Raw genomic sequence first — 14700 nt, 5'->3', positions numbered from 1 at the left:
AGAGGGCAACGCAGGGCATAGCAGGCTGCCCACGCGGCAGTACAGTTTGCCAGCCCACAATTGGCACGTCGGGAGGAGGCATCATGCGCATCTGCGGCTCGTTGGTCTAGGGGTATGATTCTCGCTTTGGGTGCGAGAGGTCCCGGGTTCAAATCCCGGACGAGCCCTGGCTTTTCCAGTTCCCCGTTTCTGCCGCCTGCACAGCCCGCCTTTTTGTGAATCTTGGAAGGCTAGCTCGCCCCACGCGGCTCTGGGACATGCGACGTGCGACGGCTCGTTGGTCTAGTAGTATGATTCTCGCTTCGGGTGCGAGAGGCCCCGGGTTCAAATCCCGGACAGAGCCCGGACCTAGGCTCCCTCTGCCTTTCTTTGCGGTGTGAAATCATTTAAGCCGGTCTCTACCAGCGCCCTTTGCTTTCTTTTTGTTATTTATTTATTTTTGGTTCGGCGGCAGGGGTGTTTAATGCGGAGGCGTTGTTTTTAGGGTACAGTGGATTCAACTTTAGAAGCCACACTGCGAGAAAAGCAGGCAATGCCGTCTTCCTGTGAACACGGACCGTGCTGGCTGGCGGCGTGACAGCGACACGCCTAGCTCGGCTCGTTGGTCTAGGGGTATGCTTCTCGCTTAGGGTGCGAGAGGTCCTGGGTTCAAATCCCGGGCGAGCTCACCTTTTGACAGTACTGAGGCTCGTCCGCTTCCACTGGTTGCGTGCAGTCTTCTCTCCTCCAGGGTTTTCTGGCGCCAGTGTAGTGAGTGGGAAACACCCGACGTGTCTCTCTCTCGCGCTCGAGGGTATGCTGTTGCTTCCTGTCAACCGAATGCCTCCCTGCAGCGGGAATACCTTTCTAACGCCAAACCGCGCTTTTTCTCCCGCCGTCATGCAGAGTTCCACCCCGAAACTCCTCTTTGCTTTGATGTTGAACGAATGCCGTCTTCGGTGGACTTTTCCGCACGGGATCCGTGAGAGAGGGCAACGCAGGGCATAGCAGGCTGCCCACGCGGCAGTACAGTTTGCCAGCCCACAATTGGCACGTCGGGAGGAGGCATCATGCGCATCTGCGGCTCGTTGGTCTAGGGGTATGATTCTCGCTTTGGGTGCGAGAGGTCCCGGGTTCAAATCCCGGACGAGCCCTGGCTTTTCCAGTTCCCCTTTTCTGCCGCCTGCACAGCCCGCCTTTTTGTGAATCTTGGAAGGCTAGCTCGCCCCACGCGGCTCTGGGACATGCGACGTGCGACGGCTCGTTGGTCTAGTAGTATGATTCTCGCTTCGGGTGCGAGAGGCCCCGGGTTCAAATCCCGGACGAGCCCGGACCTAGGCTCCCTCTGCCTTTCTTTGCGGTGTGAAATCATTTAAGCCGGTCTCTACCAGCGCCCTTTGCTTTCTTTTTGTTATTTATTTATTTTTGGTTCGGCGGCAGGGGTGTTTAATGCGGAGGCGTTGTTTTAGGGTACAGTGGATTCAACTTTAGAAGCCACACTGCGAGAAAAGCAGGCAATGCCGTCTTCCTGTGAACACGGACCGTGCTGGCTGGCGGCGTGACAGCGACACGCCTAGCTCGGCTCGTTGGTCTAGGGGTATGATTCTCGCTTAGGGAGCGAGAGGTCCCGGGTTCAAATCCCGGACGAGCCCACCTTTTGACAGTACTGAGGCTCGTCCGCTTCCACTGGTTGCGTGCAGTCTTCTCTCCTCCAGGGTTTTCTGGCGCCAGTGTAGTGAGTGGGAAACACCCGACGTGTCTCTCTCTCGCGCTCGAGGGTATGCTGTTGCTTCCTGTCAACCGAAATGCCTCCCTGCAGCGGGAATAGCCTTTCTAACGCCAAAGTGCGCTTTTTCTCCCGCCGTCATGCAGAGTTCCACCCCGAAACTCCTCTTTGCTTTGATGTTGAACGAATGCCGTCTTCGTGGACTTTTCCGCACGGGATCCGTGAGAGAGGGCAACGCAGGGCATAGCAGGCTGCCCACGCGGCAGTACAGTTTGCCAGCCCACAATTGGCACGTCGGGGAGGAGGCATCATGCGCATCTGCGGCTCGTTGGTCTAGGGGTATGATTCTCGCTTTGGGTGCGAGAGGTCCCGGGTTCAAAGTCCCGGACGAGCCCTGGCTTTTCAGTTCCCCTTTTCTGCCGCCTGCACAGCCCGCCTTTTTGTGAATTTTGGAAGGCTAGCTCGCCCCACGCGGCTCTGGGACATGCGACGTGCGACGGCTCGTTGGTCTAGTAGTATGATTCTCGCTTCGGGTGCGAGAGGCCCCGGGTTCAAATCCCGGACGAGCCCGTCCTAGGCTCCCTCTGCCTTTCTTTGCGGTGTGAAATCATTTAAGCCGGTCTCTACCCGCGCCCTTTGCTTTCTTTTTGTTATTTATTTATTTTTGGTTCGGCGGCAGGGGTGTTTAATGCGGAGGCGTTGTTTTTAGGGTACAGTGGATTCAACTTTAGAAGCCACACTGCGAGAAAAGCAGGCAATGCCGTCTTCCTGTGAACACGGACCGTGCTGGCTGGCGGCGTGACAGCGACACGCCCAGCTCGGCTCGTTGGTCTAGGGGTATGATTCTCGCTTAGGGTGCGAGAGGTCCCGGGTTCAAATCCTGGACGAGCCCACCTTTTGACAGTACTGAGGCTCATCCGCTTCCACTGGTTGCGTGCAGTCTTCTCTCCTCCAGGGTTTTCTGGCGCCAGTGTAGTGAGTGGGAAACACCCGACGTGTCTCTCTCTTTCGCGCTCGAGGGTATGCTGTTGCTTCCTGTCAACCGAATGCCTCCCTGCAGCGGGAATGCCTTTCTAACGCCAAAGTGCGCTTTTTCTCCTGCCGTCATGCAGAGTTCCACCCCGAAACTCCTCTTTGCTTTGATGTTGAACGAATGCCGTCTTCGGTGGACTTTTCCGCACGGGATCCGTGAGAGAGGGCAACGCAGGGCATAGCAGGCTGCCCACGCGGCAGTACAGTTTGCCAGCCCACAATTGGCACGTCGGGAGGAGGCATCATGCGAATCTGCGGCTCGTTGGTCTAGGGGTATGATTCTCGCTTTGGGTGCGAGAGGTCTCGGGTTCAAATCCCGGACGAGCCCTGGCTTTTCCAGTTCCCCTTTTCTGCCGCCTGCACAGCCCGCCTTTTTGTGAATCTTGGAAGGCTAGCTCGCCCCACGCGGCTCTGGGACATGCGACGTGCGACGGCTCGTTGGTCTAGTAGTATGATTCTGGCTTCGGGTGCGAGAGGCCCCGGGTTCAAATCCCGGACGAGCCCGGACCTAGGCTCCCTCTGCCTTTCTTTGCGGTGTGAAATCATTTAAGCCGGTCTCTACCAGCGCCCTTTGCTTTCTTTTTGTTATTTATTTATTTTTGGTTCGGCGGCAGGGGTGTTTAATGCGGAGGCGTTGTTTTTAGGGTACAGTGGATTCAACTTTAGAAGCCACACTGCGAGAAAAGCAGGCAATGCCGTCTTCCTGTGAACGCGGACCGTGCTGGCTGGCGGCGTGACAGCGACACGCCCAGCTCGGCTCGTTGGTCTAGGGGTATGATTCTCGCTTAGGGTGCGAGAGGTCCCGGGTTCAAATCCCGGACGAGCCCACCTTTTGACAGTACTGAGGCTCGTCCGCTTCCACTGGTTGCGTGCAGTCTTCTCTCCTCCAGGGTTTTCTGGCGCCAGTGTAGTGAGTGGGAAACACCCGACGTGTCTCTCTCTCGCGCTCGAGGGTATGCTGTTGCTTCCTGTCAACCGAATGCCTCCCGGCAGCGGGAATACCTTTCTAACGCCAAACTGCGCTTTTTCTCCCGCCGTCATGCAGAGTTCCACCCCGAAACTCCTCTTTGCTTTGATGTTGAACGAATGCCGTCTTCGATGGACTTTTCCGCACGGGATCCGTGAGAGAGGGCAACGCAGGGCATAGCAGGCTGCCCACGCGGCAGTACAGTTTGCCAGCCCACAATTGGCACGTCGGGAGGAGGCATCATGCGCATCTGCGGCTCGTTGGTCTAGGGGTATGATTCTCGCTTTGGGTGCGAGAGGTCCCGGGTTCAAATCCCGGACGAGCCCTGGCTTTTCCAGTTCCCCTTTTCTGCCGCCTGCACAGCCCGCCTTTTTGTGAATCTTGGAAGGCTAGCTCGCCCCACGCGGCTCTGGGACATGCGACGTGTGACGGCTCGTTGGTCTAGTAGTATGATTCTCGCTTCGGGTGCGAGAGGCCCCGGGTTCAAATCCCGGACGAGCCCGGACCTAGGCTCCCTCTGCCTTTCTTTGCGGTGTGAAATCATTTAAGCCGGTCTCTACCAGCGCCCTTTGCTTTCTTTTTGTTATTTATTTATTTTTGGTTCGGCGGCAGGGGTGTTTAATGCGGAGGCGTTGTTTTTAGGGTACAGTGGATTCAACTTTAGAAGCCACACTGCGAGAAAAGCAGGCAATGCCGTCTTTCTGTGAACACGGACCGTGCTGGCTGGCGGCGTGACAGCGACACGCCCAGCTCGGCTCGTTGGTCTAGGGGTATGATTCTCGCTTAGGGTGCGAGAGGTCCCGGGTTCAAATCCCGGACGAGCCCACCTTTTGACAGTACTGAGGCTCGTCCGCTTCCACTGGTTGCGTGCAGTCTTCTCTCCTCCAGGGTTTTCTGGCGCCAGTGTAGTGAGTGGGAAACACCCGACGTGTCTCTCTCTCGCGCTCGAGGGTATGCTGTTGCTTCCTGTCAACCGAATGCCTCCCTGCAGCGGGAATACTTTTCTAACGCCAAAGTGCGCTTTTTCTCCCGCCGTCATGCAGAGTTCCACCCCGAAACTCCTCTTTGCTTTGATGTTGAACGAATGCCGTCTTCGGTGGACTTTTCCGCACGGGATCCGTGAGAGAGGGCAACGCAGGGCATAGCAGGCTGCCCACGCGGCAGTACAGTTTGCCAGCCCACAATTGGCACGTCGGGAGGAGGCATCATGCGCATCTGCGGCTCGTTGGTCTAGGGGTATGATTCTCGCTTTGGGTGCGAGAGGTCCCGGGTTCAAATCCCGGACGAGCCCTGGCTTTTCCAGTTCCCCTTTTCTGCCGCCTGCACAGCCCGCCTTTTTGTGAATCTTGGAAGGCTAGCTCGCCCCACGCGGCTCTGGGACATGCGACGTGCGACGGCTCGTTGGTCTAGTAGTATGATTCTCGCTTCGGGTGCGAGAGGCCCCGGGTTCAAATCCCGGACGAGCCCGGACCTAGGCTCCCTCTGCCTTTCTTTGCGGTGTGAAATCATTTAAGCCGGTCTCTACCAGCGCCCTTTGCTTTCTTTTTGTTATTTAGGTATTTTTGGTTCGGCGGCAGGGGTGTTTAATGCGGAGGCGTTGTTTTTAGGGTACAGTGGATTCAACTTTAGAAGCCACACTGCGAGAAAAGCAGGCAATGCCGTCTTCCTGTGAACTGCGGACCGTGCTGGCTGGCGGCGTGACAGCGACACGCCCTAGCTCGGCTCGTTGGTCTAGGGGTATGATTCTCGCTTAGGGTGCGAGAGGTCCCGGGTTCAAATCCCGGACGAGCCCACCTTTTGACAGTACTGAGGCTCGTCCGCTTCCACTGGTTGCGTGCAGTCTTCTCTCCTCCAGGGTTTTCTGGCGCCAGTGTAGTGAGTGGGAAACACCCGACGTGTCTCTCTCTCGCGCTCGAGGGTATGCTGTTGCTTCCTGTCAACCGAATGCCTCCCTGCAGCGGGAATGCCTTTCTAACGCCAAAGTGCGCTTTTTCTCCCGCCGTCATGCAGAGTTCCACCCCGAAACTCCTCTTGCTTTGATGTTGAACGAATGCCGTCTTCGGTGGACTTTTCCGCACGGGATCCGTGAGAGAGGGCAACGCAGGGCATAGCAGGCTGCCCACGCGGCAGTACAGTTTGCCAGCCCACAATTGGCACGTCGGGAGGAGGCATCATGCGCATCTGCGGCTCGTTGGTCTAGGGGTATGATTCTCGCTTTGGGTGCGAGAGGTCCCGGGTTCAAATCCCGGACGAGCCCTGGCTTTTCCAGTTCCCCTTTTCTGCCGCCTGCACAGCCCGCCTTTTTGTGAATCTTGGAAGGCTAGCTCGCCCCACGCGGCTCTGGGACATGCGACGTGCGACGGCTCGTTGGTCTAGTAGTATGATTCTCGCTTCGGGTGCGAGAGGCCCCGGGTTCAAATCCCGGACGAGCCCGGACCTAGGCTCCCTCTGCCTTTCTTTGCGGTGTGAAATCATTTAAGCCGGTCTCTACCAGCGCCCTTTGCTTTCTTTTTGTTATTTATTTATTTTTGGTTCGGCGGCAGGGGTGTTTAATGCGGAGGCGTTGTTTTTAGGGTACAGTGGATTCAACTTTAGAAGCCACACTGCGAGGAAAAGCAGGCAATGCCGTCTTCCTGTGAACACGGACCGTGCTGGCTGGCAGGCGTGACAGCGACACGCCCAGCTCGGCTCGTTGGTCTAGGGGTATGATTCTCGCTTAGGGTGCTAGATGTCCCGGGTTCAAATCCCGGACGAGCCCACCTTTTGACAGTACTGAGGCTCGTCCGCTTCCACTGGTTGCGTGCAGTCTTCTCTCCTCCAGGGTTTTCTGGCGCCAGTGTAGTGAGTGGGAAACACCCGACGTGTCTCTCTCTCGCGCTCGAGGGTATGCTGTTGCTTCCTGTCAACCGAATGCCTCCCTGCAGCGGGAATACCTTTCTAACGCCAAAGTGCGCTTTTTCTCCCGCCGTCATGCAGAGTTCCACCCCGAAACTCCTCTTTGCTTTGATGTTGAACGAATGCCGTCTTCGGTGGACTTTTCCGCACGGGATCCGTGAGAGAGGGCAACGCAGGGCATAGCAGGCTGCCCACGCGGCAGTACAGTTTGCCAGCCCACAATTGGCACGTCGGGAGGAGGCATCATGCGCATCTGCGGCTCGTTGGTCTAGGGGTATGATTCTCGCTTTGGGTGCGAGAGGTCCCGGGTTCAAATCCCGGACGAGCCCTGGCTTTTCCAGTTCCCCTTTTCTGCCGCCTGCACAGCTCGCCTTTTTGTGAATCTTGGAAGGCTAGCTCGCCCCACGCGGCTCTGGGACATGCGACGTGCGACGGCTCGTTGGTCTAGTAGTATGATTCTCGCTTCGGGTGCGAGAGGCCCCGGGTTCAAATCCCGGACGAGCCCGGACCTAGTCTCCCTCTGCCTTTCTTTGCGGTGTGAAATCATTTAAGCCGGTCTCTACCAGCGCCCTTTGCTTTCTTTTTGTTATTTATTTATTTTTGGTTCGGCGGCAGGGGTGTTTAATGCGGAGGCGTTGTTTTTAGGGTACAGTGGATTCAACTTTAGAAGCCACACTGCGAGAAAAGCAGGCAATGCCGTCTTCCTGTGAACTCGGACCGTGCTGGCTGGCGGCGTGACAGCGACACGCCCAGCTCGGCTCGTTGGTCTAGGGGTATGATTCTCGCTTAGGGTGCGAGAGGTCCCGGGTTCAAATCCCGGACGAGCCCACCTTTTGACAGTACTGAGGCTCATCCGCTTCCACTGGTTGCGTGCAGTCTTCTCTCCTCCAGGGTTTTCTGGCGCCAGTGTAGTGAGTGGGAAACACCCGACGTGTCTCTCTCTCGCGCTCGAGGGTATGCTGTTGCTTCCTGTCAACCGAATGCCTCCCTGCAGCGGGAATACCTTTCTAACGCCAAAGTGCGCTTTTTCTCCCGCCGTCATGCAGAGTTCCACCCCGAAACTCCTCTTTGCTTTGATGTTGAACGAATGCCGTCTTCGGTGGACTTTTCCGCACGGGATCCGTGAGAGAGGGCAACGCAGGGCATAGCAGGCTGCCCACGCGGCAGTACAGTTTGCCAGCCCACAATTGGCACGTCGGGAGGAGGCATCATGCGCATCTGCGGCTCGTTGGTCTAGGGGTATGATTCTCGCTTTGGGTGCGTGAGGTCCCGGGTTCAAATCCCGGACGAGCCCTGGCTTTTCCAGTTCCCCTTTTCTGCCGCCTGCACAGCCCGCCTTTTTGTGAATCTTGGAAGGCTAGCTCGCCCCACGCGGCTCTGGGACATGCGACGTGCGACGGCTCGTTGGTCTAGTAGTATGATTCTCGCTTCGGGTGCGAGAGGCCCCGGGTTCAAATCCCGGACGAGCCCGGACCTAGGCTCCCTCTGCCTTTCTTTGCGGTGTGAAATCATTTAAGCCGGTCTCTACCAGCGCCCTTTGCTTTCTTTTTGTTATTTATTTATTTTTGGTTCGGCGGCAGGGGTGTTTAATGCGAGGCGTTGTTTTTAGGGTACAGTGGATTCAACTTTAGAAGCCACACTGCGAGAAAAGCAGGCAATGCCGTCTTCCTGTGAACACGGACCGTGCTGGCTGGCGGCGTGACAGCGACACGCCCAGCTCGGCTCGTTGGTCTAGGGGTATGATTCTCGCTTAGGGTGCGAGAGGTCCCGGGTTCAAATCCCGGACGAGCCCACCTTTTGACAGTACTGAGGCTCGTCCGCTTCCACTGGTTGCGTGCAGTCTTCTCTCCTCCAGGGTTTTCTGGCGCCAGTGTAGTGAGTGGGAAACACCCGACGTGTCTCTCTCTCGCGCTCGAGGGTATGCTGTTGCTTCCTGTCAACCGAATGCCTCCCTGCAGCGGGAATACCTTTCTAACGCCAAACTGCGCTTTTTCTCCCGCCGTCATGCAGAGTTCCACCCCGAAACTCCTCTTTGCTTTGATGTTGAACGAATGCCGTCTTCGGTGGACTTTTCCGCACGGGATCCGTGAGAGAGGGCAACGCAGGGCATAGCAGGCTGCCCACGCGGCAGTACAGTTTGCCAGCCCACAATTGGCACGTCGGGAGGAGGCATCATGCGCATCTGCGGCTCGTTGGTCTAGGGGTATGACTCTCACTTTGGGTGTGAGAGGTCCCTGGTTCAAATCCCGGACGAGCCCTGGCTTTTCCAGTTCCCCTTTTCTGCCGCCTGCACAGCCCGCCTTTTTGTGAATCTTGGAAGGCTAGCTCGTCCCACGCGGCTCTGGGACATGCGACGTGCGACGGCTCGTTGGTCTAGTAGTATGATTCTCGCTTCGGGTGCGAGAGGCCCCGGGTTCAAATCCCGGACGAGCCCGGACCTAGGCTCCCTCTGCCTTTCTTGCGGTGTGAAATCATTTAAGCCGGTCTCTACCAGCGCCCTTTGCTTTCTTTTTGTTATTTATTTATTTTTGGTTCGGCGGCAGGGGTGTTTAATGCGGAGGCGTTGTTTTAGGGTACAGTGGATTCAACTTTAGAAGCCACACTGCGAGAAAAGCAGGCAATGCCGTCTTCCTGTGAACACGGACCGTGCTGGCTGGCGGCGTGACAGCGACACGCCCAGCTCGGCTCGTTGGTCTAGGGGTATGATTCTCGCTTTGGGTGCGAGAGGTCCCGGGTTCAAATCCCGGACGAGCCCACCTTTTGACAGTACTGAGGCTCGTCCGCTTCCACTGGTTGCGTGCAGTCTTCTCTCCTCCAGGGTTTTCTGGCGCCAGTGTAGTGAGTGGGAAACACCCGACGTGTCTCTCTCTCGCGCTCGAGGGTATGCTGTTGCTTCCTGTCAACCGAATGCCTCCCTGCAGCGGGAATCCCTTTCTAACGCCAAACTGCGCTTTTTCTCCCGCCGTCATGCAGAGTTCCACCCCGAAACTCCTCTTTGCTTTGATGTTGAACGAATGCCGTCTTCGGTGGACTTTTCCGCACGGGATCCGTGAGAGAGGGCAACGCAGGGCATAGCAGGCTGCCCACGCGGCAGTACAGTTTGCCAGCCCACAATTGGCACGTCGGGAGGAGGCATCATGCGCATCTGCGGCTCGTTGGTCTAGGGGTATGATTCTCGCTTTGGGTGCGAGAGGTCCCGGGTTCAAATCCCGGACGAGCCCTGGCTTTTCCAGTTCCCCTTTTCTGCCGCCTGCACAGCTCGCCTTTTTGTGAATCTTGGAAGGCTAGCTCGCCCCACGCGGCTCTGGGACATGCGACGTGCGACGGCTCGTTGGTCTAGTAGTATGATTCTCGCTTCGGGTGCGAGAGGCCCCGGGTTCAAATCCCGGACGAGCCCGGACCTAGGCTCCCTCTGCCTTTCTTTGCGGTGTGAAATCATTTAAGCCGGTCTCTACCAGCGCCCTTTGCTTTCTTTTTGTTATTTAGGTATTTTTGGTTCGGCGGCAGGGGTGTTTAATGCGGAGGCGTTGTTTTTAGGGTACAGTGGATTCAACTTTAGAAGCCACACTGCGAGAAAAGCAGGCAATGCCGTCTTCCTGTGAACGCGGACCGTGCTGGCTGGCGGCGTGACAGCGACACGCCTAGCTCGGCTCGTTGGTCTAGGGGTATGATTCTCGCTTAGGGTGCGAGAGGTCCCGGGTTCAAATCCCGGACGAGCCCACCTTTTGACAGTACTGAGGCTCGTCCGCTTCCACTGGTTGCGTGCAGTCTTCTCTCCTCCAGGGTTTTCTGGCGCCAGTGTAGTGAGTGGGAAACACCCGACGTGTCTCTCTCTCGCGCTCGAGGGTATGCTGTTGCTTCCTGTCAACCGAATGCCTCCCTGCAGCGGGAATACCTTTCTAACGCCAAACTGCGCTTTTTCTCCCGCCGTCATGCAGAGTTCCACCCCGAAACTCCTCTTTGCTTTGATGTTGAACGAATGCCGTCTTCGGTGGACTTTTCCGCACGGGATCCGTGAGAGAGGGCAACGCAGGGCATAGCAGGCTGCCCACGCGGCAGTACAGTTTGCCAGCCCACAATTGGCACGTCGGGAGGAGGCATCATGCGCATCTGCGGCTCGTTGGTCTAGGGGTATGATTCTCGCTTTGGGTGCGAGAGGTCCCGGGTTCAAATCCCGGACGAGCCCTGGCTTTTCCAGTTCCCCTTTTCTGCCGCCTGCACAGCCCGCCTTTTTGTGAATCTTGGAAGGCTAGCTCGCCCCACGCGGCTCTGGGACATGCGACGTGCGACGGCTCGTTGGTCTAGTAGTATGATTCTCGCTTCGGGTGCGAGAGGCCCCGGGTTCAAATCCCGGACGAGCCCGGACCTAGTCTCCCTCTGCCTTTCTTTGCGGTGTGAAATCATTTAAGCCGGTCTCTACCAGCGCCCTTTGCTTTCTTTTTGTTATTTATTTATTTTTGGTTCGGCGGCAGGGGTGTTTAATGCGGAGGCGTTGTTTTTAGGGTACAGTGGATTCAACTTTAGAAGCCACACTGCGAGAAAAGCAGGCAATGCCGTCTTCCTGTGAACGCGGACCGTGCTGGCTGGCGGCGTGACAGCGACACGCCCAGCTCGGCTCGTTGGTCTAGGGGTATGATTCTCGCTTAGGGTGCGAGAGGTCCCGGGTTCAAATCCCGGACGAGCCCACCTTTTGACAGTACTGAGGCTCGTCCGCTTCCACTGGTTGCGTGCAGTCTTCTCTCCTCCAGGGTTTTCTGGCGCCAGTGTAGTGAGTGGGAAACACCCGACGTGTCTCTCTCTCGCGCTCGAGGGTATGCTGTTGCTTCCTGTCAACCGAATGCCTCCCTGCAGCGGGAATACCTTTCTAACGCCAAAGTGCGCTTTTTCTCCCGCCGTCATGCAGAGTTCCACCCCGAAACTCCTCTTTGCTTTGATGTTGAACGAATGCCGTCTTCGGTGGACTTTTCCGCACGGGATCCGTGAGAGAGGGCAACGCAGGGCATAGCAGGCTGCCCACGCGGCAGTACAGTTTGCCAGCCCACAATTGGCACGTCGGGAGGAGGCATCATGCGCATCTGCGGCTCGATGGTCTAGGGGTATGATTCTCGCTTTGGGTGCGTGAGGTCCCGGGTTCAAATCCCGGACGAGCCCTGGCTTTTCCAGTTCCCCTTTTCTGCCGCCTGCACAGCCCGCCTTTTTGTGAATCTTGGAAGGCTAGCTCGCCCCACGCGGCTCTGGGACATGCGACGTGCGACGGCTCGTTGGTCTAGTAGTATGATTCTCGCTTCGGGTGCGAGAGGCCCCGGGTTCAAATCCCGGACGAGCCCGGACCTAGGCTCCCTCTGCCTTTCTTTGCGGTGTGAAATCATTTAAGCCGGTCTCTACCAGCGCCCTTTGCTTTCTTTTTGTTATTTATTTATTTTTGGTTCGGCGGCAGGGGTGTTTAATGCGGAGGCGTTGTTTTTAGGGTACAGTGGATTCAACTTTAGAAGCCACACTGCGAGAAAAGCAGGCAATGCCGTCTTCCTGTGAACGCGGACCGTGCTTGCTGGCTGGCGGCGTGACAGCGACACGCCCAGCTCGGCTCGTTGGTCTAGGGGTATGATTCTCGCTTAGGGTGCTAGATGTCCCGGGTTCAAATCCCAGACTAGCCCACCTTTTGACAGTACTGAGGCTCGTCCGCTTCCACTGGTTGCGTGCAGTCTTCTCTCCTCCAGGGTTTTCTGGCGCCAGTGTAGTGAGTGGGAAACACCCGACGTGTCTCTCTCTCGCGCTCGAGGGTATGCTGTTGCTTCCTGTCAACCGAATGCCTCCCTGCAGCGGGAATACCTTTCTAACGCCAAAGTGCGCTTTTTCTCCCGCCGTCATGCAGAGTTCCACCCCGAAACTCCTCTTTGCTTTGATGTTGAACGAATGCCGTCTTCGGTGGACTTTTCCGCACGGGATCCGTGAGAGAGGGCAACGCAGGGCATAGCAGGCTGCCCACGCGGCAGTACAGTTTGCCAGCCCACAATTGGCACGTCGGGAGGAGGCATCATGCGCATCTGCGGCTCGTTGGTCTAGGGGTATGATTCTCGCTTTGGGTGCGAGAGGTCCCGGGTTCAAATCCCGGACGAGCCCTGGCTTTTCCAGTTCCCCTTTTCTGCCGCCTGCACAGCTCGCCTTTTTGTGAATCTTGGAAGGCTAGCTCGCCCCACGCGGCTCTGGGACATGCGACGTGCGACGGCTCGTTGGTCTAGTAGTATGATTCTCGCTTCGGGTGCGAGAGGCCCCGGGTTCAAATCCCGGACGAGCCCGGACCTAGGCTCCCTCTGCCTTTCTTTGCGGTGTGAAATCATTTAAGCCGGTCTCTACCAGCGCCCTTTGCTTTCTTTTTGTTATTTATTTATTTTTGGTTCGGCGGCAGGGGTGTTTAATGCGGAGGCGTTGTTTTTAGGGTACAGTGGATTCAACTTTAGAAGCCACACTGCGAGAAAAGCAGGCAATGCCGTCTTCCTGTGAACACGGACCGTGCTGGCTGGCGGCGTGACAGCGACACGCCCAGCTCGGCTCGTTGGTCTAGGGGTATGATTCTCGCTTAGGGAGCGAGAGGTCCCGGGTTCAAATCCAGACGAGCCCACCTTTTGACAGTACTGAGGCTCGTCCGCTTCCACTGGTTGCGTGCAGTCTTCTCTCCTCCAGGGTTTTCTGGCGCCAGTGTAGTGAGTGGGAAACACCCGACGTGTCTCTCTCTCGCGCTCGAGGGTATGCTGTTGCTTCCTGTCAACCGAATGCCTCCCTGCAGCGGGAATACCTTTCTAACGCCAAAGTGCGCTTTTTCTCCCGCCGTCATGCAGAGTTCCACCCTGAAACTCCTCTTTGCTTTGATGTTGAACGAATGCCGTCTTCGGTGGACTTTTCCGCACGGGATCCGTGAGAGAGGGCAACGCAGGGCATAGCAGGCTGCCCACGCGGCAGTACAGTTTGCCAGCCCACAATTGGCACGTCGGGAGGAGGCATCATGCGAATCTGCGGCTCGTTGGTCTAGGGGTATGATTCTCGCTTTGGGTGCGTGAGGTCCCGGGTTCAAATCCCGGACGAGCCCTGGCTTTTCCAGTTCCCCTTTTCTGCCGCCTGCACAGCCCGCCTTTTTGTGAATCTTGGAAGGCTAGCTCGCCCCACGCGGCTCTGGGACATGCGACGTGCGACGGCTCGTTGGTCTAGTAGTATGATTCTCGCTTCGGGTGCGAGAGGCCCCGGGTTCAAATCCCGGACGAGCCCGGACCTAGGCTCCCTCTGCCTTTCTTTGCGGTGTGAAATCATTTAAGCCGGTCTCTACCAGCGCCCTTTGCTTTCTTTTTGTTATTTATTTATTTTTGGTTCGGCGGCAGGGGTGTTTAATGCGGAGGCGTTGTTTTTAGGGTACAGTGGATTCAACTTTAGAAGCCACACTGCGAGAAAAGCAGGCAATGCCGTCTTCCTGTGAACGCGGACCGTGCTGGCTGGCGGCGTGACAGCGACACGCCTAGCTCGGCTCGTTGGTCTAGGGGTATGATTCTCGCTTAGGGTGCGAGAGGTCCCGGGTTCAAATCCCGGACGAGCCCACCTTTTGACAGTACTGAGGCTCGTCCGCTTCCACTGGTTGCGTGCAGTCTTCTCTCCTCCAGGGTTTTCTGGCGCCAGTGTAGTGAGTGGGAAACACCCGACGTGTCTCTCTCTCGCGCTCGAGGGTATGCTGTTGCTTCCTGTCAACCGAATGCCTCCCTGCAGCGGGAATACCTTTCTAACGCCAAAGTGCGCTTTTTCTCCCGCCGTCATGCAGAGTTCCACCCCGAAACTCCTCTTTGCTTTGATGTTGAACGAATGCCGTCTTCGGTGGACTTTTCCGCACGGGATCCGTGAGAGAGGGCAACGCAGGGCATAGCAGGCTGCCCACGCGGCAGTACAGTTTGCCAGCCCACAATTGGCACGTCGGGAGGAGGCATCATGCGAATCTGCGGCTCGTTGGTCTAGGGGTATGATTCTCGCTTTGGGTGCGAGAGGTCCCGGGTTCAAATCCCGGACGAGCCCTGGCTTTTCCAGTTCCCCTTTTCTGCCGCCTGCACAGCCCGCCTTTTTGTGA

General features: G+C 57.0%; 43 non-coding genes across 43 annotated transcripts; all 43 read left to right on the top strand.

The window, feature by feature from the left end:
* Nucleotides 1-95: 95 nt before the first annotated feature.
* Nucleotides 96-167, top strand: TRNAP-UGG (transfer RNA proline (anticodon UGG)). Its single transcript has one exon. It is a non-coding gene; the product is annotated as a tRNA-Pro (tRNA).
* A 104-nt stretch (nucleotides 168-271) lies between these two features.
* TRNAP-CGG (transfer RNA proline (anticodon CGG)) lies at nucleotides 272-344 on the top strand. Its single transcript has one exon. It is a non-coding gene; the product is annotated as a tRNA-Pro (tRNA).
* A 717-nt stretch (nucleotides 345-1061) lies between these two features.
* TRNAP-UGG (transfer RNA proline (anticodon UGG)) lies at nucleotides 1062-1133 on the top strand. The gene has a single exon. It is a non-coding gene; the product is annotated as a tRNA-Pro (tRNA).
* A 104-nt stretch (nucleotides 1134-1237) lies between these two features.
* On the top strand, nucleotides 1238-1309 carry TRNAP-CGG (transfer RNA proline (anticodon CGG)). Its single transcript has one exon. It is a non-coding gene; the product is annotated as a tRNA-Pro (tRNA).
* A 250-nt stretch (nucleotides 1310-1559) lies between these two features.
* TRNAP-AGG (transfer RNA proline (anticodon AGG)) lies at nucleotides 1560-1631 on the top strand. The gene has a single exon. It is a non-coding gene; the product is annotated as a tRNA-Pro (tRNA).
* A 396-nt stretch (nucleotides 1632-2027) lies between these two features.
* TRNAP-UGG (transfer RNA proline (anticodon UGG)) lies at nucleotides 2028-2100 on the top strand. Its single transcript has one exon. It is a non-coding gene; the product is annotated as a tRNA-Pro (tRNA).
* Nucleotides 2101-2203: 103 nt separating this feature from the next.
* TRNAP-CGG (transfer RNA proline (anticodon CGG)) lies at nucleotides 2204-2275 on the top strand. The gene has a single exon. It is a non-coding gene; the product is annotated as a tRNA-Pro (tRNA).
* Nucleotides 2276-2525: 250 nt separating this feature from the next.
* TRNAP-AGG (transfer RNA proline (anticodon AGG)) lies at nucleotides 2526-2597 on the top strand. Its single transcript has one exon. It is a non-coding gene; the product is annotated as a tRNA-Pro (tRNA).
* Nucleotides 2598-2993: 396 nt separating this feature from the next.
* On the top strand, nucleotides 2994-3065 carry TRNAP-UGG (transfer RNA proline (anticodon UGG)). The gene has a single exon. It is a non-coding gene; the product is annotated as a tRNA-Pro (tRNA).
* A 104-nt stretch (nucleotides 3066-3169) lies between these two features.
* On the top strand, nucleotides 3170-3241 carry TRNAP-CGG (transfer RNA proline (anticodon CGG)). Its single transcript has one exon. It is a non-coding gene; the product is annotated as a tRNA-Pro (tRNA).
* Nucleotides 3242-3492: 251 nt separating this feature from the next.
* On the top strand, nucleotides 3493-3564 carry TRNAP-AGG (transfer RNA proline (anticodon AGG)). The gene has a single exon. It is a non-coding gene; the product is annotated as a tRNA-Pro (tRNA).
* Nucleotides 3565-3958: 394 nt separating this feature from the next.
* On the top strand, nucleotides 3959-4030 carry TRNAP-UGG (transfer RNA proline (anticodon UGG)). The gene has a single exon. It is a non-coding gene; the product is annotated as a tRNA-Pro (tRNA).
* A 104-nt stretch (nucleotides 4031-4134) lies between these two features.
* TRNAP-CGG (transfer RNA proline (anticodon CGG)) lies at nucleotides 4135-4206 on the top strand. The gene has a single exon. It is a non-coding gene; the product is annotated as a tRNA-Pro (tRNA).
* Nucleotides 4207-4457: 251 nt separating this feature from the next.
* On the top strand, nucleotides 4458-4529 carry TRNAP-AGG (transfer RNA proline (anticodon AGG)). The gene has a single exon. It is a non-coding gene; the product is annotated as a tRNA-Pro (tRNA).
* Nucleotides 4530-4923: 394 nt separating this feature from the next.
* Nucleotides 4924-4995, top strand: TRNAP-UGG (transfer RNA proline (anticodon UGG)). The gene has a single exon. It is a non-coding gene; the product is annotated as a tRNA-Pro (tRNA).
* Nucleotides 4996-5099: 104 nt separating this feature from the next.
* TRNAP-CGG (transfer RNA proline (anticodon CGG)) lies at nucleotides 5100-5171 on the top strand. The gene has a single exon. It is a non-coding gene; the product is annotated as a tRNA-Pro (tRNA).
* Nucleotides 5172-5424: 253 nt separating this feature from the next.
* Nucleotides 5425-5496, top strand: TRNAP-AGG (transfer RNA proline (anticodon AGG)). Its single transcript has one exon. It is a non-coding gene; the product is annotated as a tRNA-Pro (tRNA).
* Nucleotides 5497-5889: 393 nt separating this feature from the next.
* On the top strand, nucleotides 5890-5961 carry TRNAP-UGG (transfer RNA proline (anticodon UGG)). The gene has a single exon. It is a non-coding gene; the product is annotated as a tRNA-Pro (tRNA).
* Nucleotides 5962-6065: 104 nt separating this feature from the next.
* On the top strand, nucleotides 6066-6137 carry TRNAP-CGG (transfer RNA proline (anticodon CGG)). The gene has a single exon. It is a non-coding gene; the product is annotated as a tRNA-Pro (tRNA).
* A 253-nt stretch (nucleotides 6138-6390) lies between these two features.
* Nucleotides 6391-6462, top strand: TRNAP-AGG (transfer RNA proline (anticodon AGG)). The gene has a single exon. It is a non-coding gene; the product is annotated as a tRNA-Pro (tRNA).
* A 394-nt stretch (nucleotides 6463-6856) lies between these two features.
* Nucleotides 6857-6928, top strand: TRNAP-UGG (transfer RNA proline (anticodon UGG)). Its single transcript has one exon. It is a non-coding gene; the product is annotated as a tRNA-Pro (tRNA).
* A 104-nt stretch (nucleotides 6929-7032) lies between these two features.
* TRNAP-CGG (transfer RNA proline (anticodon CGG)) lies at nucleotides 7033-7104 on the top strand. The gene has a single exon. It is a non-coding gene; the product is annotated as a tRNA-Pro (tRNA).
* Nucleotides 7105-7355: 251 nt separating this feature from the next.
* TRNAP-AGG (transfer RNA proline (anticodon AGG)) lies at nucleotides 7356-7427 on the top strand. The gene has a single exon. It is a non-coding gene; the product is annotated as a tRNA-Pro (tRNA).
* A 394-nt stretch (nucleotides 7428-7821) lies between these two features.
* TRNAP-UGG (transfer RNA proline (anticodon UGG)) lies at nucleotides 7822-7893 on the top strand. Its single transcript has one exon. It is a non-coding gene; the product is annotated as a tRNA-Pro (tRNA).
* Nucleotides 7894-7997: 104 nt separating this feature from the next.
* Nucleotides 7998-8069, top strand: TRNAP-CGG (transfer RNA proline (anticodon CGG)). The gene has a single exon. It is a non-coding gene; the product is annotated as a tRNA-Pro (tRNA).
* Nucleotides 8070-8319: 250 nt separating this feature from the next.
* TRNAP-AGG (transfer RNA proline (anticodon AGG)) lies at nucleotides 8320-8391 on the top strand. Its single transcript has one exon. It is a non-coding gene; the product is annotated as a tRNA-Pro (tRNA).
* A 394-nt stretch (nucleotides 8392-8785) lies between these two features.
* Nucleotides 8786-8857, top strand: TRNAP-UGG (transfer RNA proline (anticodon UGG)). Its single transcript has one exon. It is a non-coding gene; the product is annotated as a tRNA-Pro (tRNA).
* Nucleotides 8858-8961: 104 nt separating this feature from the next.
* On the top strand, nucleotides 8962-9033 carry TRNAP-CGG (transfer RNA proline (anticodon CGG)). The gene has a single exon. It is a non-coding gene; the product is annotated as a tRNA-Pro (tRNA).
* Nucleotides 9034-9282: 249 nt separating this feature from the next.
* Nucleotides 9283-9354, top strand: TRNAP-UGG (transfer RNA proline (anticodon UGG)). Its single transcript has one exon. It is a non-coding gene; the product is annotated as a tRNA-Pro (tRNA).
* Nucleotides 9355-9748: 394 nt separating this feature from the next.
* On the top strand, nucleotides 9749-9820 carry TRNAP-UGG (transfer RNA proline (anticodon UGG)). Its single transcript has one exon. It is a non-coding gene; the product is annotated as a tRNA-Pro (tRNA).
* A 104-nt stretch (nucleotides 9821-9924) lies between these two features.
* Nucleotides 9925-9996, top strand: TRNAP-CGG (transfer RNA proline (anticodon CGG)). Its single transcript has one exon. It is a non-coding gene; the product is annotated as a tRNA-Pro (tRNA).
* Nucleotides 9997-10247: 251 nt separating this feature from the next.
* TRNAP-AGG (transfer RNA proline (anticodon AGG)) lies at nucleotides 10248-10319 on the top strand. Its single transcript has one exon. It is a non-coding gene; the product is annotated as a tRNA-Pro (tRNA).
* A 394-nt stretch (nucleotides 10320-10713) lies between these two features.
* On the top strand, nucleotides 10714-10785 carry TRNAP-UGG (transfer RNA proline (anticodon UGG)). Its single transcript has one exon. It is a non-coding gene; the product is annotated as a tRNA-Pro (tRNA).
* Nucleotides 10786-10889: 104 nt separating this feature from the next.
* On the top strand, nucleotides 10890-10961 carry TRNAP-CGG (transfer RNA proline (anticodon CGG)). Its single transcript has one exon. It is a non-coding gene; the product is annotated as a tRNA-Pro (tRNA).
* A 251-nt stretch (nucleotides 10962-11212) lies between these two features.
* On the top strand, nucleotides 11213-11284 carry TRNAP-AGG (transfer RNA proline (anticodon AGG)). The gene has a single exon. It is a non-coding gene; the product is annotated as a tRNA-Pro (tRNA).
* A 394-nt stretch (nucleotides 11285-11678) lies between these two features.
* Nucleotides 11679-11750, top strand: TRNAP-UGG (transfer RNA proline (anticodon UGG)). Its single transcript has one exon. It is a non-coding gene; the product is annotated as a tRNA-Pro (tRNA).
* Nucleotides 11751-11854: 104 nt separating this feature from the next.
* TRNAP-CGG (transfer RNA proline (anticodon CGG)) lies at nucleotides 11855-11926 on the top strand. The gene has a single exon. It is a non-coding gene; the product is annotated as a tRNA-Pro (tRNA).
* Nucleotides 11927-12647: 721 nt separating this feature from the next.
* On the top strand, nucleotides 12648-12719 carry TRNAP-UGG (transfer RNA proline (anticodon UGG)). Its single transcript has one exon. It is a non-coding gene; the product is annotated as a tRNA-Pro (tRNA).
* Nucleotides 12720-12823: 104 nt separating this feature from the next.
* TRNAP-CGG (transfer RNA proline (anticodon CGG)) lies at nucleotides 12824-12895 on the top strand. Its single transcript has one exon. It is a non-coding gene; the product is annotated as a tRNA-Pro (tRNA).
* Nucleotides 12896-13611: 716 nt separating this feature from the next.
* Nucleotides 13612-13683, top strand: TRNAP-UGG (transfer RNA proline (anticodon UGG)). Its single transcript has one exon. It is a non-coding gene; the product is annotated as a tRNA-Pro (tRNA).
* A 104-nt stretch (nucleotides 13684-13787) lies between these two features.
* TRNAP-CGG (transfer RNA proline (anticodon CGG)) lies at nucleotides 13788-13859 on the top strand. The gene has a single exon. It is a non-coding gene; the product is annotated as a tRNA-Pro (tRNA).
* Nucleotides 13860-14110: 251 nt separating this feature from the next.
* Nucleotides 14111-14182, top strand: TRNAP-AGG (transfer RNA proline (anticodon AGG)). The gene has a single exon. It is a non-coding gene; the product is annotated as a tRNA-Pro (tRNA).
* Nucleotides 14183-14576: 394 nt separating this feature from the next.
* Nucleotides 14577-14648, top strand: TRNAP-UGG (transfer RNA proline (anticodon UGG)). Its single transcript has one exon. It is a non-coding gene; the product is annotated as a tRNA-Pro (tRNA).
* Nucleotides 14649-14700: the final 52 nt, after the last annotated feature.

The sequence above is a fragment of the Dendropsophus ebraccatus genome, chromosome 4 (assembly GCF_027789765.1).
Source record: "Dendropsophus ebraccatus isolate aDenEbr1 chromosome 4, aDenEbr1.pat, whole genome shotgun sequence".
NCBI lineage: Eukaryota > Metazoa > Chordata > Amphibia > Anura > Hylidae > Dendropsophus > Dendropsophus ebraccatus.
This window is presented reverse-complemented; position numbering and strand designations above follow the sequence as displayed.